General features: G+C 35.4%; 1 protein-coding gene across 3 annotated transcripts in view; it reads left to right on the forward strand.

Annotated features, from left to right (window-relative positions):
* Positions 1-14,384, forward strand: part of LMO3 (LIM domain only 3) — a 58,124-nt gene that overhangs the window by 11,960 nt on the left and 31,780 nt on the right. The gene's annotated exons all lie outside the window — the stretch shown is intronic.

The following is a 14,384-nucleotide window of genomic DNA, read 5'->3' on the forward strand; positions in this document are numbered from 1 at the left end:
TGTGCCATTTTTTGCTTCTGTGCTGTATTACAAAATCTTCTTGATAAACCTTTTTCTTCTCAACAGTATTTTTGTAGTTATGTAATGATTCTCTTTTCGCCGAATTCCTTTGCGCTATCATGTTAGTGTTTTCTGATGTAAAAATCTCTAGTTGTGGGCTTTACAAGTTTAAAATGAAATCACACTTGAGATGAATAATCATCTTGGGATAGTCAAATCCCTGATTTGAAGTTGGAAAATTAACATTAAGCTACATGTATTAAGTTAGACTCTAATCAGCATGTGTTGTTATGATTCAATTTAATATTAAAACTCTCCAACTGGGCTACTGGGAAAATAAAAGACTCTTAGGAATTGAAAGAGTATTTGCAGAAGCACATACCAAAGCAATATTTAAGTAAAATTGTTATTATTAATGCAGTGAAGCATCGTCCACATTAAACCCATCCTATTAATAAAAAGAGAAAATCAATTTTAGTAAACATAAATATCAGATATGACAAGGACTAGTAAGCAGGCATGGAACTTCATAAAATGTGCTAATCCTAATGTTTAACAGTAATCCAGGTACCACAGAGAAAAAATAAATTCCTGTCTCATATCTCTTATGCTGTGGGATCCCAACAAGCAACAAGAGGGCAAAGCTAATTTTAGATGTCATTAGTTTACTCCTACTTTCTAAAACTTTTAGAACAATGTTATGTTTTTATTTTAGCAGTTCTAACAGAGATGTTTATTTACCTGTTTTTGAAATTATTTTATTCTTTTTGTTTTTAAAAGATTTTGAAATCTCTTTAGTAATTATTTTTAATTTTTTTAATTTTCCATCTCTAGAATAGTGTTTTTTGACATGCTGCTCACATTTCACCAAAAAATAGAAGAATCAAGACTGTTACATTTTAAAATACCTTACAACATTGAGCATACCACTTATTTTTTGTTTATTAACTGTTCAATAAAAATATATTCTTACCAATATCTATGTATAAAGATGGTAACATGAGTGGATTAGTACCTGTTCCTTTACCTGGGTGGGTAGGAGTAAGGGAAGCGGATGGAAAAAGCAGTCATAACTTCATGCAAGTATTAGTTTCCATGAGCAGGTTATTTGCATTTTACAGGTGAGATGCTCACTTATACTGTGAATGTAATTTTAGAGTCTATAAATATTGCATGTGAATATCCACTGAGGAACATTTGCACTTTGAGAGATACAAAGAAATTATAAGTAATTGCCTTCAAATTTATAAACCAGTATTTTCTGTGACCATTTATTAGGAAAAATATTAGAAAGTTCCTGAGCTAGAAGAATCTCTTCTTTCACAGTGCACCCTTGCTGAGAGGCGGGATTGGAGTTTGTGTTTATGATTACTTGCTTTGCTATCTCTTTAACAGTTTTGCCATGAAACCATTTAGTCACTTGACAAACATTTGAGTGCCAATACTTCATTCTTATAAATAATGAATGTGAAATACTATATTTCTAATTAATTTTATATAATATATAAAGTACAAAGTTATAAATATTTTCTTTTGTGAAGAATAAAGCTATCCAGTCTGGGAAAATTGGAAAGAACTTAAGAGTAAGTTATTTTTCAAATTTTCTACACCTGATAAACATAGTCACTATTATTGTCAAATAACCAAGTAGAATATATAAAGAGTTGCACTCCAATTAAGTCCCATGGAACCAATATAGAGGATGACAAGAGGTATGATCAGGAGAGATTAGAAAATATTCTGAAGCAGGGAGGTTATAAAGTATCTGGACTTCATAAAAATTATTTCATAAGCCAGTGGTCCTCTTATAAAAGCTGAGCTTTGAGCTTCACGGGTTATATTTTGGGTGCAGAGCAAGACAGACTTAGCTTGTAACTTTCATGCTATTTGTATTGTTCCATCTCTTATCACAGATATCAGTAAGTTATCAGTAATTGACACCCCTTGCAAAATGCTTATCATTCCTTGTGCAATTGATACCTCTTGCAAAACACTTAATCATCCCCATTCCCATTTTTTCATTCAATAAATGTGATTATTCTGTATATTCTAAGTACTGTAAAAGGCCTTGACATACAGCACTAAATAAAACACAAAAATACCTGCTCCCCTTGTAGAGTTTATATTCTACTTAGGGGAAATAGATAATCAACAATATAAGTATAGGACATGAGGAGATGATAAACACAATAAGGAGAAAATGAAGCAGTACAAGAGGTTTGTAGAATTTTGGTTTGTGTGGAGGGGGTGCAGACAGCCTCACTGAGACGGTGACTTGAGTAATGACCTGATGAAAGTGAAGGAGCTAGCCATGATCACGTATGGGAAGGACATTCTGGGCTCAGGAACATCCAGTACAAAGGCCCTGAGGTGGGAGTTTTTCTCGTATGTTTGAAGGACATCACAGATACTAGTGCAGCTGGGGTGTGTGAGAGCAGGAGAGGCAAGAATAAGGGGTAGCCACTGTGTAGGTCTATGGTACCACCTATCACTGTTGCAACAAACAATGCCCCATGCCCCATATACGTTTCTAAATGTCCCCTAGAAAAGTGATAATACTTCAATTTGAAAACCATTGTAAAGCTTATCCAGTGAGGCAGTTGGGAAATCAATTTCATTTGGGATTATAGAACTCATCTGCTGAATTGAATGAGATTATTTTTCATTTATTTACTGGAAGTTTTTTTTTGGATGTCTTTTTATTTGGCCCCATTGATGACCCTGTGTGATTAAGTAATAGTTGTGAAATAGGAATTTGAAAATAGGCGTCTGGATTTGGTCACGTGATGATCTGTTGCCAGTCTAAGGGGGATGATATAGTCACATGTTTGATTTTAAAGTGATGCATCTACATTCATCTATTAATATGGCAAATGGAATATCTATACATCATAGAATTTCAATGTGAAATACAAGGAAATGCCTATATTGATGAGCTAGGACTGCCAACACAGCATTTATGAGAGTAAGATCTTGGCCAAAGATGTCATCAAAATGACCTGATCACAATGACACTGATTTTTTTTTTTTAATTCTTAGGTAATACAAATTGCAAAGATGTGGATTTTTCAAAGGCCATTAATTTTCTACTCTTGAAGTCAGCTATTCTAGGTCTGAAGGGTGATATTCTTGTCTTTTTTTCACTTTTTAAAAGTCAAGCCAAGCCCTATTTAATTATCTTATAGTCATAAAACGTGTAAGATAACATATTTGCTCTAGTTATGATAAATGTTTCTAAATCCAGCACTTAGAGAAGATACATTAAGGACATATTGTTATTTAAAACAATTTAGGGAGTTACATTCTTGATAAGACAAATATTACATGAGAGTTTGTTTATGCTTATATTTCTCACCACTAACCTAACCCACTAACCTTAATCCTAGCTCACTAATGTTACTTTCGCTTCAAGAAGATCTAAGCATAATCCTCAAAGCCAAAAGTTAAATATTAATTTCTATTTATAACAGTGGGATTTGTATGTACAAAGTGTCTTTTAAAAATGTTTAAGTTTAAACTTTGGGTACAAATCAAAGTTCTCGAGCTTGTATTTATATTTGTAAAATGGGCTGGGATGTCTTCATGGGTGCTTGGCTAAGAAGCTATGCAAATGTGCTTTGAATCTTATAAGGAGGTACAGGATGAATGGGTGGGCTTTCAAAACCGGTGGCGTTTATACTTCATGCACAAAAAAAATCCAACACATACTTCCCAGAAAGCTAGACGGAGATGGTAGCCAAAGAGCTTTACGAGGCTTAATTCCTACTGTGGTCTGCGTCTTGGGGGCTTTTTTCTGTTACAATTTCTAACAGTCCCCCTCTGTTCTTCCTGGCAGATGCTTTTCTTGTCCAGATTGAGTTGAGGAACCTATATTCCTAATCACTTTGTGATCCTCATCTTCCAAGGCAGATCAATTTGAGCTTGATCTTAAAGAAAAGTTGCTTGATCTTGACCTGATAGTTTGCTTGGTGTTTAAATAATCTGAAATAATCTTGTCAGTGATAGTTATTAAACAAACCACTCTCTTTACAATAGATGTGCTTATTTGATTAAATATGTTACATGCTTTGTCTTCTTGGTTAGCTCTTGATTTCTGCAGCAACCTAAAAAATATATAATTTTTCGGGAGATTTTAAATTAATTTTTCTTAAATTTTTCCTTCCTAATTTATACGGAGCCTTTCATCTGCACTACAACCTAATTTTTTACTGTGAAGTCACAAGTAAAAGTAAAGCCACAAGCTTATACTGCACTCATAGTAATATGTATAGTATATTTTAAATGTCTCACCTTATGTTTCTCATTATTCTGCTACATTAGGTATTGCCCCTCCTCCATCAATGATCATCAGTGGCAGATAACTCATGTATTCCTATTAGGATGCATTCATCTACTGTTGTTTTAATGTTCTGTGAATATCACTTCATTAAAAAATAAAAAGTTACATGAGTTCTTGTCACTTCCCTGAAATCTTCCAAACTGGGTGAGGTTACATTTAATTCCTAGATCTTAGAGGCATGTCAGGTAGCATCACGGTGAGGTATCCAGACCTGACGTCGACCCCCTTCTGCTACACCCCAGCTTCACATTCCTAGGCAACTTACTGAACCTCTCCAAGTCTCAGTTTTCTTCTCTAGAAATAGGAATCCTGTTCATAAAATAGTTAGGGGTGACAGTGGAACACAGTAGGGAAAGAGCGGTGCACATTGGCTGATACTCCTCCAATGTCAGCTTCTGTTGTTATGAAGGGAGAATGGCACTGAGTTACGAAGATAGGATAAGGGAGAAATTAAACATGAGGAGAAGATTAAAGAAGAGGTTTAAGAGTGATTAATAATGAAGAATATGAAAGGCTACTAGTATAATAAGATCATTTACCAACTTTTCATGTACAAAGGAGATGGGTGGAGAAATGTCTAAATACGTGCACTTTAGGCTGTATGGAAAAAATATCTCAACACTGGAGATTACTGGAATTTGGAATGGATTGTTAAGAGTGTAGTGTGCTTTATATAAATTAGGATGAATTTGGATCTTTGGGAGAATTACTGAAAATTCTATTTCCTTTGTAACTGAGGTGATGGTTTTCTAAAATATCTTATATGCCCATGCTCTCCCTATTTTAGCTTATAAAAGTTCTATGGCCTTGTAAAGCATTATATTTAATATTCCATGGAGTAGAATTATATTATAAGATTTTAGGTTGTTTTAGGTTTTCTTTATAGTGTTGATTTTGCATCTTTTTCTCAGGTGGCAAGGAAATTGAATACCGACTTTTTTACTCACATTATTTTTCACAGTGTTCTCTTAAACAATTTGATTATATATTTTTATTCTTAAAGGAATTTAAGTGCACTCCTTCAATTTGTATATATTTATAAATTGTAAACACTTTATTATACATTTTAAAAATTATGAAAACAATGTTTAAAGGAAAAAGCAGAAAATGCATGGAAATGCTAATAATTTTTTAAGCATTTCTTGGAGTATTGCACCTTAAATTTGGAGAGCACTATGTCTTAGTAGCTTTTTATGTTTAATTGAAAGTTGTTTGATAATGATACCTGTGAATAAAAGGGGGAAAATACCACAGCTTGGAAAAGAAGTCGTAAGAGAAAGACAGGGTAATTATCTGAAAGAAAGGGACTTTTTAAGCATGAATTAATATTCCTTGCTATGTTCATTTAAAATTAAATCAAGGTTTTCTTTCATGAGAAATATAGCAATGCTTGTGGACTTTTTCTAATGCTATATCATAGCTACTGGCAGCATTAATATGAGACAAGTTTCCTCTCCCTCCCCCTGAAACCCCCCATTCAGGACACAGTGAGATTTTTAGACAGATAAATGCTAAGAGAACCCTGTGTACCAAAGGCAGTGTTTACTGCATGTAATACATATCATTGTTTGTCTCCTGTAGTGAAAAATACTTGTGTCATGCTGCTAAAATGCACTCCTGACAGACCAGTGCTTGCTATTATAGGGTCCATTGCTTAAAAAAATGATACACTGACAGAAATACAATTTAAGAAAATTTAACACCAAGGGTAGTCAACCATGTAGGCTACTATTAAGGGGCCAAAACTCAAGGCCAGGGGTTTATTTAAAAAAAGAGGCACAGTTTATTTGCTAGTAGTAGGCAAAGTTAAAAGAAAAAAAAATCGAACTTGAATTCTTTGCTCTCTAGTCTGTAGAAAATTAATGAAAGCAACAGTTCAATAAGATTTTATTGCAGAAATGTTTAAGTGAAACATTTTAAGAATGCTTTGGAATTTTTAAACAGTTACTTACCATTTAGAAAGCTGTAACACTGCAATGCATAACAAATTGTTAGCATTGGATCCTAGGCACACCCAGTGATTTTCTTAAAATGGGTAGTCAGAGCTGTTTAATCTGAATCACTTTGTTCATTTCATTTTTGTGTGTGTGGCTTATGAATATATTTGAGATTGACCGGTCAGCAGCACCCACAATTGCTATAATTTAAAATGTAAGCCATTGTCCAAGTACCCTTGTGGGCATAGTTTGGTAGTTAAATGCATTAGATTTGTAACATAGACCTTTTGAGGAGGAAAATAACCAAATATGAGATGTGATGAGATATGTTGGATTTTTAGAGGAGTACAGAATGTTCTAATGAATAAACTGCTACTGAATGATGATAAAGCATGTGTTTTTAAGCTATCACATGACTCTATTATTAGAGGGGAGAATTCCATGAATTTAGATGAGATGTATTGTCTAATTTTACGATTTTAAAAACAAATCTGTCATCCAGTAATATTTGATGCCAACTGTGTATGGCTTACATGTTCCTTTGGGAGAAAGGTTACAAAAGTAATGCAATAAATAATCTGAGCCACAGGAGCTTAGCTCGAGTACCAGAGAAATGGAAAAAAACATCATCTACTGCAATGGGGCGGGGGGCCAAAAGATGTGTATCTTGAATTCTCTACCCCGACGGTATAGACTTATTGCCACATCCTAGGACAGGCTTTGGGAGACAAGTGGTCCTGCCAAAAAAGGACATCCAAAGATGAAATGCAGTGTCTTTGCAGATGTCCTCCAGAATTCAGTTGGCCTGAATCTGACAATATTATACAACAGATTTTTTTCTGTGGACGTAGAAGATAATGCTTAGAGTGAGATTTGTCCAGACACATTGTCCAGGGCCTCCGTGACTCAGCTGTGTGTTGGAGGAGACCCAGAAAGGCTTGCTGGGGAAGATTGGGATCCTCTGCTCTCCTTCCCACAGCCGTGCAGTAGTTCTCCGTTCATGCACGTGTTTTAGTTGTTTCTTAGTTGTTCCGTATGTGGACTTAATCGTATCATGACATCTTAGCACCCTGTGTTCTTGCCAGAGATTACAACCTCAAATGCTGCTTTTCCATTCTTATGTTTTAAGAAGTCATCTGAAGGAAATAGTATTTATAGCAGATTACCTGAAAAACTGGATGTTAAATTATTCCTTCTGATGGTTTTTAATTTATCCTTCCCTGTGTCTTTGATCTTGACCTCTACTGTTTTGGCCCCTCAAAAATTTTTATGGAATTGTACATCAAAATTTTGCTGTTTTCCTGTGTTGAAGATTTTCATTAACAGCTGCGAAAACATCACTGTCCTAAGGATGCTATTGGGGACTTTGTTTACTGTATCACACAGTGTTCTACTGCCTCACTGGTGAAATTTCACCCAGATCTTAGGATAAGCAAGATTTCTGAGACTATAAATGTCTAAATGATGTTTTTCTTGGGCCTATAATCATATACTTGTTTACATTTTCCCTCTTTTCTTTGTTTCCTGGGAAGCCCATATCAAATTTACTTTCTAACAATTGTTTAGAAGTGTATATGTTAATTGATTCTCCAGACTTTCGTAATTTCTCACCCATATTTTCCTTTTTGTTGTTATATTTGGAGCTGTTTACATCACCAGAGGATTATTTTTGGCATCATTCAAATGAAATCACTTAAATAATTGGAATGGGTGGACTTCAATGGAAAGAAAATACAGGTGGGAACACAGGGCCTGATGCATGAGAGATGCTCAGAGAGCTGAATGGGAGGAATTTAGGAAAGGGGAGATGGTGATGAAATTAGTTTTCTAATCTGCAATTATATGTAAAATTAGGTGAATTTGAATAATATTTGGGAACAATATTTGAAACAACATTTATGCTCACTATGTAGGATAAAGATTATAGCAAATATAACCTTTAATATATGTTAATATTAATCTTTGTGGCCAAGTGATTGTTTAGCATAAAGTTAATCCACTTTTTAAAAATATATACACAAATATGCAAATCCTTTTTCTTGAAGCAGTAATCAATAACTTGTTTTCTAACATGATACTTGAATATAGATAAAATAGGCTGAATTATTTATCTTGCCAAGGACTAAGACAGGAATTACAAACTCAAATGCCTCCAGGTTTCAGGGTCTGGCAGGAAAAATAATGTTAACTGGGGCTTGCATGCCCCACCCAAAGGGGGAAGCCATGACTTAATTCCAGCACACCGTACGAGTGTGGGCCTAATGTTGCTGATTTTTCTGGATAAACCAGATTTTTTTCCTAGATATTACAGTAAAATCTCTTGTATGTAAGACATTGGCAACTAATTCTAATGTGGCACACAGCTACTAGTATGTGACTTTTTGGTCAGAATCATAAAATTCTAGTTTCAGATAACTGATCAGGCCCTTTAATGTGTACAGTTCGCTAAGGTGTTTGAAAATATTTCCTCGCATCTTGAATTCTTGAAGAGAGGATCACAGCCCTTCATCCAATGTATACCAGTTACACTCCTGCTTCAGAAATCTCCCGGGAGCTTTCAGCCTAACAAGGAGACTTGGCACTGCTTTGTGAAGCGAGAAGCAGCCCATCCTGAGAAAAGAAATCTCTTGCTGTTTCTTAAACTTCATGGCAGCCATTACAATATGTTCGGACTTAAGTGGGATATTTTCTGGGACGCTCACTGTGCCAAACTAAGACATTTGAAGCCATCCACCTCTAAACAGGCCTGTTAACCTGATAATTTTTCATTCCTGAATGCAAGGCAAATCCACTCCTACCACTCCTCCACTCGCCAATGTTAATCTAAAACTTCTCTTGTTTCCATTCCTTGCCTCATTCTCTGTATATTTCTGCTGTTACCTTCACTCAACACTTTTCCACTGGGTCCTCCAGCAACCTCATGTCCTTGTCAATAGCATTTGCTCTGTCCACAGTCTTTTGGCCAGATGCCTTTCCCATCAAAATATTGTTTTAACTGAATTTCATCTGTTGCCTTACCTGAAACTTGCCTCCCCTTTAAGGAGGCATCTTTTCTTTCAGCTGTCAACAGGGGCAAGGTACTAGTTACTCATGTAAATCCCACATTCCATGAAGCCAAGAGGAGAAACTGGCAATCTTAGATACACATAACTCTCCCCACTCACTACTAAAAAATGCATCCTCCAACAAAACTCATACATCTAATTATATTACCTTTTACCGCTTCTCACTGCAGTCATTTCCCTCTTACCATAATTCTAGGGATTCTAAAAGGCTTAGAGATGACTCATTTGAAACCAAGCCCTAACTTGTTGAGCCTCCTTGACCCTACTGAACATCAGCCTGCCATCCCAGAATTATATACAGTGTCTTTTCCTTATGGAAAAGTATTTCATCTCAGAAATCTTAAACTCCACACTGTAGTCCTGTTTCACTTGTAATAGCACTGATCTTTGATTTCAGACATTCAGCTGTCCTGTTATGTCTCTTTCTCCTAATTTGGTCAAACCTTTAAGGCTTCTATCTTTCCTGCCCAGTATGAACCCAACTGTCAATCAGGCAAGTCCCTTTCACTTCCATCTTCTGTGTCTCCTCCCATGCCTGTGCTAGCTCAGTTTTCACCACTGCTCCAGTCTAACAAATTGCCATGGGTATGCCACCCTTTTTTAATCCATTCCTACAGTGTGGCTAAGTATTGCTAGAAATAAGCAAATAATATACAGATTGATACTCCCTGAGGTTTTTTATCAGGTTTGATATAAATCAGCCTCTTACATTTTACCTACTTTTCCATTTATCTTTAATTTCTTTTATCCCGTCCATGGGAATGAGGTCTTCCTATTCCTTCTAAGGCCAATTTTATGTCCTTGGCTTCATTCCCTCCAGTATTCTGTGTGTCTTCTTTTTATGAGGTATCTTGTTTTTCTTCAGTCTTTGTATCTTCTTTTCTACAATTACTTGACTGTCAACATATGGCTGCACCCAAGATTTTTCTGTTCTGAAAAAAGATTCTTTATCCCTCAAATTTATGTTAGTGTTATCAATTCCCCTATTGTCTAATTTTTTTTAAAAAAAGAACAGTCTGTTGTTGTCATCCATACTCCCTCAACCTCCTTTGCGCTCCTTACCCACTTGTGATCTGGCTTCTGTCTCTCACCACTCTGCTGATACTGCCGTTACTGACATCCAATTGCTAAAGCCAATGGGCATTTTATCAGGGATCATCTTACAGTCTCTCTTCTCTTTTAATAGTGTTGATCATTTCTTCTCTTTAAAAGCTTTCTACTGTCTTGGCTGCCATGACCCTACACAGTTTAGAATTTTTTTTTTTTTTTTTTTTTTTTTGAGACGGAGTCTCGCTCTGTCACCCAGGCTAGAGTGCAGTGGAGTGATCTCATCTCACTGCAACCTCTGCCTCCCAGCTTCAAGAGATTTTCCTGCCTCAGCCTCCCGAGTAGCTGGGATTACAGGTGCATGCCACCATTCCCGGCTAATTTTTTTTTATTTTAGCAGAGACGGGGTTTCACCTTGTTGGCCAGGCTGATCTCCAGCTCCTGACCTCAGGTGATCCACTCACCTCGGCCTCCCAAAGTGCTGGGATTACAGGCATGTGCCACCGTGCCCGGCCTAGTTCTGATTCTTTTCTGGGCGTCTCATCCCCATCAGCTACTTTACCAGAATGAAGGACCATACCTAGGAACAGTGATCTTGTTGTGGTATACTTATTTTTCCTAGATGTTATTTGTCCTCATGGTTTCAGTCCCTCCTCATATTGTGATGACTTAATCTCTACCCGCAGCCCGTTACTCTCCAACAAGCTTAAGCAATGTATATCTAGCAACTTCCATAGCATCCACAATTAAGTGTTACACAGGAAACTTAAGTTCAAAATATGTAAAGCAGCTTATACAAAAGTAAGATAACTCTAATACAGTACCTTGACCTGATAAAGATAATATAAAATATAAAAAACTAATGCTACTTTTGAATACAGATATAAAAACTTGAAAGATATTAGCAAATACTCTGTCACTGTCTAAAATGGATAATACTGTAGGAACAGGTAAGATTTTTCTAGAATTCAGAGAATGAACACCAGGACATATCTCAATCTAATTCATTATATTATCAAACTGGAGGAAGAAACACCATAGTTATGGCAGTGTGTACCAAAAAGGCAATTGATAAAATTGAGCCATTTCAAAACTTCCAACGAAAGAGAAACAGGAGGAAACCAGTTAAATATGATTAAGAAAATTTACCGAAACCTAACTGCAAATTTATAAAACAGCTAAATACTAAAGTAATTTTCATTAAAGTCAAGAAAAAGCCAGGGATACTCATTATTGTCCCTCATATTTAATGTTTTAAAGGGTCTAGCCAATGTAATAAGATAAGAAAATGAAGTAAATCAATATAAATAGTAAAAAAGATAATTATTTTATCTGCAGAAAATCGAGAAAACTCAAGAAATAGGTACATTTAGCATAACAGCTAAATAAAAAAGTAAATCAAATTTATAGTTTTATTCTATGCCAAAAATAGCTTGTTAGAAATAGAAAAGAAATTAATAAAGAGTAGTAATACAATTATTAAAATACGTATGCTTTAGAGTTCAGCATTCATATGAAGAAATCTTTTTAAAGGAAGACTCTGCTGAAAAAAATGTCCTCTATTTTTCTGTTCTTCCCTGCTAGATAACTATCACAGAAAAATCTCAATGAGACTGAGGGTAAGCCCGTTATAATAGCAATGGAATTTTGAGTGTTTGTTTTAACATTGTGAAAGAAAGTCAACAGAATGAAACTCAGATCGTGGCAAATATTTCTTGAGGATTTACTCTATAATGGGTAGTGTTATAGGAACTGTGGCTCCAGCAGTTAAAAAAATGGACAGAAATACTTGCCTTTATGTATCCTATATTTTAGCATTATTTTTCAGGTATTCTCAATGAGTTATGTACTGTGCTAAGTGCTGTACAGATGTAATCTCCTCTAGCCCTTGGGAACTACAGTATTATTAAACCCATTTTAGAGAAGAAGGCACTGAGGCTGAGGGTAATTAAGTCATTTAGTCAAAGTTTCCAAGGTGCAAGTGATGGAGCTAGGATTCAAATCCAGACAGTGTGACTCCAGAACCCATCCTCATGAGCTGTACTCTAGTGTTTAGTGACTGAGGACATGGCTTCAGGGACTTACTCTGAGGTCACCATAAATTGATCCTGTCATCTGTAATTGAATTTTCAATCATTCAAACTCAAGCACTGATGAACTTCCTTTGTTTCTCTCCAGATAACCAATGGTTTTCTTGTACCTAACTATTTACAGTGTTGATTAATTATAGATTAGAAAACAAAATGTGTTAGTGGCTACAATTTCATCAAAACATTAGTTATAAAATAGCACAGAAAACATAAACTTGAGGGATGACTGAATGTCTGTGTTGTATATAGCATGTCCAATACACAATATACTTATTCATAATAGATTTAAAACAAAAAAAGTGTTAACAGTGATCAATTCTGGGTGGTCAATTCTGTTTCTTTGTATAATTAATAAAAGCTTTTATTGCAAAGGAACCATAAGAACATCGTGAACAATTTAACAATAGAGATTAGCAAAAATGCAGTAACAAAAGCACCATGATTCTACCAGAACCTACTAATGTTTGCTCTAATTATTCATCATTCCAAATCTTTTTCTACCCGTATTTATGCACATGTATGTATTTTTTATCAAATTGAGATTGTATTTACATACTGTTTTGTAACCCAATTTTTTAGACTATGATCTACATTTTTCCATGCTAGTGAAATTTTATATAATCTACTACCTGATCTTTGTTCAGATTTCTCTAGTTGTCCCCAGAAAAGTCCTCCAAAGGTTTTCCAAATCAAGATCCAATCCAAGATTTCACTTTACATCTGATTTTTATGTCTATTAAGTTTCTCTTAATCTTGAGCATTGTCATTTTCATGATATTCCACTTATTAAAGAGACCATAGAAGTGGTCCTCTAAAATTTTTCACCTTCTTCATTTGGTTGGTTGCATCCTTGTGGTGTCTTTGCTCTTGTTCCTAGTGCTCCCAGTAAAAATAGAAGTTGCTTTAAAGCATTGATAAAATTCAGATATTGCCAGAAGCAGTGGCATGCACCTGTAGTCTAAGCTACTAGGGAGATTGAGGTGAGAGGACCACTTGAGCCCAGGAGTTGGAGGCCAGCCTGGGCAACATAGAGAGATCCCATCTCTATTAAAAAATAAAAATAACATAGGTGTATCTTTTGTTTTAGATACATGATAAATGATGTCATATTGTATAATATCAGGAAATACATAATATCTGTTATCTCACTATTTGTGACACTTAAATTGATCATGAGATGATAAACTAATCCTGCTTTTGTACAGTTACACCTTTGTCATTGTGACCAGAAAGCACCCTGTGCAACATTACTTAAATACCAGCAGATACCTGGTTCTCTGTTGGCAATTAAACCTAGTGGGTATAAATAACAATGGATAATCCTTATCTTAATCAGTACAGGTTGAAAAATTAGATTGTCGTCCTATCACTTCTACATTTATTAGCTGGTATTTTTCTGTAAAGTATCACATTCACTCGGCCACTGAATCTGTTGGTCATTCTGAAATACAATTTCTACTGGAAAAACAAGATACAAATTTTCTGAATTCTTACTGAGTGCCTAGTAGGCTAGGTGGGGTTGAGAGACAAGAGGCAGCCTCAGCCTTCCTACTGAGTAAGATTTCAACTAGAGGATTCCACCAACGTGATCTTTCTTTACTTAGAGCCATTACCCTGGCTAAGATTCTAAAACCTTTTTTTCAAATTATTAGGCCATAATGCTGACAAATAAGAAGCAAGGGAACTATTCACTTACACATCTGCATTGCCTTTTAAGCTACTGATATACCATCACCAAATTGTTAGTCAATTAAATGTAAACTTGGAAGCTTATGTAAATCCTACCAAAAAATTGTTTCTCATCAGTGGCATCAGGCACATTTGATTTTACTTCTTTTCTGAGGCTCACCAAAGACCTCCTTGTGAAACACAGCTATTGTTTTTCTGGTAATAATTATCTGAACAA

This window comes from Symphalangus syndactylus, chromosome 5 (genome assembly GCF_028878055.3).
Source record: "Symphalangus syndactylus isolate Jambi chromosome 5, NHGRI_mSymSyn1-v2.1_pri, whole genome shotgun sequence".
Lineage (NCBI taxonomy): Eukaryota > Metazoa > Chordata > Mammalia > Primates > Hylobatidae > Symphalangus > Symphalangus syndactylus.